Genomic DNA, 5,455 nt, shown 5'->3' with positions numbered 1-5,455 from the left:
CCATAAGCTCTTAGACGAGCGTCCTCTTCTCTCTCTGCTAAGCGTCCACTGTCTGGCTGAACGAACGTCCTCTGTCTGGCTGAACGAGCGTCCTCTGCCTGGCTGAACGAGCGTCCTCCAATGTTGGACGAGCGTCCTCCACTATTGGACTAGGTATTCCCAGGCTCCGATCGTAAGCGTTCGGTATTAATGATAGATAGTTCGGTTTTACTGATGTTCATTCCCAGTTAGTAATTGTCCATAGTGAACGTTCGGTATTAATTTGATAGTCTTAAGTTTGAATCTTAAGCGTTCGTTATTATTATGTGATTAGTAATTTATAGCGTTCGATCTAGATCAGGTATTCTTAGGTTTAGATTATAAGCGTTCGGTCCTGATGATGTTAGATCTTTGAACGCTCGTCCAAACAGTGATTAATTCAATATGATGTCCAAATTGTTTAAAGTTCGGTTTAGGGAACTGATCTTAGCGTTCGGCTCAGTAGTTTTGAATCCAACATGGTGTTCGTTCTTGAGTGTTCGGCCGAATGGTATTAAATCTATGGTGCTCGGTTTTAGCGTTCGGCTTGTTGAATCTCTTAGCGTTCGTCCAGTAGCATTCGTCCAGTTGAGTTTGGTGAATAGTGCTCGTTCAAATGTATTCTACAATTAGTGTTGGATTCTAAGTTGAATGAAATTATGCGTATAAATGTTTGGAATATATGATGTAATGTGATATGTGTGAATGCATGAGATATAATAATTATTGTGATGAATGTATTCTATGACATTGATATGAGATCATGCATTTGCTCATGATATGAGTATTGTGGGGAGGTTTTGTAATGGTATAATGTGAGTTGAGGAAATGAGTATGGTATGAATCTCATGGAGAGATTCTGTAAAATTATGATATTAGTGTGTATGTTGATGTTGAGGGTCCCGTAGTTGGAGGTTATCCTGATACTCTAATAATCATTCAGTCTCAAGTAGAGAATGATGAATTATGTGGTGAGAGGAGCAAGAGGTCCTGGTCTATGTGCCGGTTTTGGACATAGTGAGGGGACTAACCTTGTGAATGGTATGAAGTATTTTGGAAGCGAATTTTTAAGAAAAAGCAAAAGTCATCACAAGTGCATAACCTCCCGTGACCGCTCATCAACGTATCATCCGGATGAATGTCTAGTAAGAATTGTGGTATGATGGTATTTGATGATGTCTGACATAAATTTTATATGATGTTTATATCAAAGCATTTATGCATGTTTTATAATTGTTGTGTTGCATGTTAGTTCACCCTTACTTATTTGTGCATGTATCGGAAAAATCTTACTTTTGCGATGATCGTATAACGTATTTGTTGTACGGGAGCAGTTGAAGGATTGTCGCGTGATCCGGTGCAAATGAAGGAAGAGATGGAAGAACGAATTAGAAGGATTTAATGTTATCTTTGCAGTCAACTCTGAGCTTAACACTTATGTATAGATTTGTGAATGAGGTTACGGGGTATTACTGTAAATGTATTATTATAATATTTGAAATTTTAAATGTTTAAAGGGTAAATTTTTGGGATGTTACAATTTTTTATAACTATGATAAAAAAAATAATTGTGTATCATGTTAATATAGAGAAATGTCGTTGGCATTTCAAAATAATGAAACTACAAAATTCCGACATGTAAAATATATGTTTTTTTATTATTAAATAATACTCTTAATAATTTGTTTTAAATATATATAACCTCAATAATTATATTTATTGTATATGCAGAAAATTCATTTTTGAAATGGCTGATGTATACCAATATATTCATTTTACTCTTTATAAATATATTTCATATTTTATTTTATCTTTTAAATTTTGTAATTTTTTTTAAACTAATTTTGTAGTCATTGTTTTAATATAAAAAATTATTCACCAATTTTATTCGTTATTCATATAATTCATTTAAGTTTTGTAAATATTTTTTTAAACTTAATTGACTATTTCTGATATAAAAACTATCACTAGTACAGAAATGAGAAACGGCACCGGTTCTTTTGGACTATAGACAGCGGTTTCTGAACCGAGGCATATTAAGGCGAAGTAAAAAAGTGATAGCCTATTTGCCTCGGTTCAAGAACCGGGGCATAAAAAAACAGAATTTTGACTCGGTTGAAAATTAACCGAGACCGTAGGTTTTTTTTTTTATTCATTTTCTACTGTCCACTGATTTTTGGTCTCGTTCACGTGCACCACCATCCACTCTCCTCTTCTTAGAGTGTCCGATCATCGCCACTACACACACCGGAACCTTCAAATCCCTAAACCCCAAATTCACCGAAACCTTCAAATCCCTAAACCCCAAATCCACCGGAACCTTCAAATCCCTAAACCCCAAATCCAGTCAAACGCCGTTCAAATCCCTAATCCCCAATCGGGATGAGCAACAACCCCAAACCTCCTCCAACAGTATCGAAGTCCCCAAACCTGCACGAATAGTGGCAACAGTATCGAAGTCCCCAAACCTCCTCCCTTGCGCCGCGGAGACGCTTTGCCGTGATCACGGTGCCTCGAAATCGCTTCCCCTCCATGCGTGAACGAACCAGGAATAAGGAAGGAAAGGACGCCTCCTTGCTCGACGATGAGCCTCCACCCAAAATGTCGTTGTCGCCTCCTCGTGCCACCAACATTCACGAATTCGAACCAGGATGAAGGAGAAGAAGAAGAAAACCCCATAAGCGAGAAAGGCCTCATCCTCACAATAACCTGCAAAAAAGCCAAGAAGCGAGAAAGAGAAGTCAGATCGAAAGGCAAGCTTTCGCTTGAGAGGGTTGGAAGCAGGGGTCTCGGAGGCAAGGGACTCTTGAACTTAGCGGGGGAAGGAACGACAAGATTGGGATCGGAGGGAGGGTCATTCTCTTTGGGCGGGTTTTGGCGGAGCTAGGAGAGGCGGTTGTGGTGGCCGTAGTAGCGAGTGGAAGAAGCATGCAGTGCTTCATTTTGGGGCAGAGAGGAGAACGAAATGGGGAAAAGCGTGTGGAAGAAGAGTTAATTTTGGGGGCAGAGAGGAGAATGAAATGTAGGAAGTGCAATGCCCTTAGCTCGAGAGAAGTGGAAGCACCGTGACTCCTTGGAGAAATCAAAGCAATATGCCTCGGTTCTTCATATAACCGAGGCCTCAAAGCCTTTTTGACTTCGGTTCTACAGCAACCCGAGGTTCTTTCTCCTGGTTTTTGAGCTGATTTCATGTGTGTTGCAGGGGTGTGTCATCAGGCGTTTTGCTTCGGTTCTGCTAGAACCCGAGGCAGTATCACATTTTCACACAGTTTTCTGACCGTTTCAGACGAAAAGGTGGCATGGTAGGTGATGTTTAGGCACCGGTTTCCTGTACAACCGAAGTTGTATCAGCGTTATGCACCGGTTCTGTATGAACCGAGGTCTATAAGGTCTCCATAATTGCGGATTTGCCACCGCATTTGAATATGCACCGGTTTGGTTTAGACAGATGTCTATTGGGCGAGTTTAAAGACACAATTTGTACTAGTGTATATGATAATTTTTTATTCTTTTATTATGATATATATATATATATATATATATATATATATATATATATATATATATATATATGTGTGTGAATGTGTTTTCATATATAACCAATAAAATTAATATATGTATCAAAAAATGTTTAAGTAACATTTAGTATTATTATTATTATTACTCCTAATTTGTAAATAATATGAAATTATTAGAGGGAAAATATATTTGTTTTAGTTTGATGGAATTTGAGAAAGAGGTAAATGAAATGCAATTGATGAAGAAGAATGAACATGTTATTACTTCAACTTCTCTTATTACTTATAAATTCGAAGCAAAGGCATGAAATTGTTACATCTTTATTTCAGGTTTTTCATTTCCTCTGCAATCACAAAGGCAGCAAGAGCTAACGCATAGCTTTGTGCAACGATGGTTACAGTGCAGATTATAACAACGATCATGTATGCCATGACACGGGTAGTTACAAGCATCCACGAAACCTACAAAATTTGTTCATCTTTGTCAAATCATTAGTCAAACAAATTATTGTTTTACGCATTTCACAAAAATCATATCAATTTAATTGATAATACATCATTTATAATTTAAAGTCTAAAAATAAAAATGTTATCATTTATAATTGTTTATAAGTTGAATATATTTGTGATATCTTAACTGAAAATTGAAATTAATTCATTTTTAAAATTTTAACAGTTTCTCAACTCTAAAATTGTGTGAATTTAATGGTTTTAATCAAATTTTATTAAGATTATTTGATATTTTTAACGCATTTCATAATAACATTTTAGTTGTTTATCCTATTTGATATTTTTTTTCAATATTAATCGAAAAAAATGTTTGAAATATCAAATAAATTTAACAAAATTTGGTTAAAAAAACTAAATTCATGTAATTCTAAACATGAGGGATTGAATTAGTTCAAAATTTTGAAGACTAATTACCATTTTTACTGAAAATTAAAGAACTAAAAATATATTTTTTTTTTAAATTTATATTTGAACTTAAATTCTCCTATAAATAATATAAATAACTGTATTAAATAACAGAGTGGAGCGTACCTGTTGCAAATATTATCAGAAATAAAAACACCATGCAAGGAAACAACACTGAAGTTTTTGCCATTGGTGTGTCTATGTCTTTAAAGGGATTTTTAGAATAATTTTTTAAGTTACAGAGTTGTGTACATGAGGATTATTTATAACGATAATAGTAATAAAATAATAATGATATTAATAGTTAAAATGATGGTAATAATAATATTAATAAAGTGTATTAAATTATAAGAGACAAAGATATACGTTAAAGTAGGAGTTGGAACTTTAAGATTAATTAGATAATTTTCAATGTAATTATTACCTCCTTTATTTTGAATACTTTGGATTAGTAGAATTATTTTTATTAACTAATATTAAGCAATATATATATATATATATATATATATATATATATATATATATATATATGTATTACAATGTCTTTTCTTTATTTGCATAATACATTTTCTTCCTTAATAATACAAAAGAAACTATAATAGGTAACTTTCATTATCTACACCATTCTATGACTAACTCACCGTTAATCATTCACCTGCACTATCCCATGTTCTCGACAAATGTTAATTTTTTTTATGAATTTATAGTATAGTTGATATTTTTAATTTTTTTTATGTTACAATGACTAAATCAATAATTCTAAACTATTTTTTACTTGTACATGTCATTTTATCTTTATACACTATTTTTACTTGTACATGTCATATTTTATCTTTATACACTATAAAAATTATTTTTAGCAAAGGATTTTTTTTTCATTACCAACTATTTTAATCCTTGGTAAATATATTTTCATTTGGGAAAACTATAGGAAAAAGAATCGTTAGCAAATAACTTTTGGTGGTTTTGTGTGTAATTGCTGCTACTTGCAGAGGGATTTTTAA

General features: G+C 33.5%; 1 long non-coding RNA gene across 1 annotated transcript; it reads right to left on the bottom strand.

Moving 5' to 3' along the window:
- Positions 1-3,776: 3,776 nt before the first annotated feature.
- Positions 3,777-4,685, bottom strand: LOC128197584 (uncharacterized). The gene is made up of 2 exons (XR_008250175.1): positions 4,578-4,685; positions 3,777-3,998 (listed from the first exon to the last, which is right to left on the bottom strand). It is a non-coding gene; the product is annotated as an uncharacterized LOC128197584 (long non-coding RNA).
- Positions 4,686-5,455: the final 770 nt, after the last annotated feature.

The sequence above is a fragment of the Vigna angularis genome, chromosome 6, assembly GCF_016808095.1.
Source record: "Vigna angularis cultivar LongXiaoDou No.4 chromosome 6, ASM1680809v1, whole genome shotgun sequence".
Lineage (NCBI taxonomy): Eukaryota > Viridiplantae > Streptophyta > Magnoliopsida > Fabales > Fabaceae > Vigna > Vigna angularis.
This window is presented reverse-complemented; position numbering and strand designations above follow the sequence as displayed.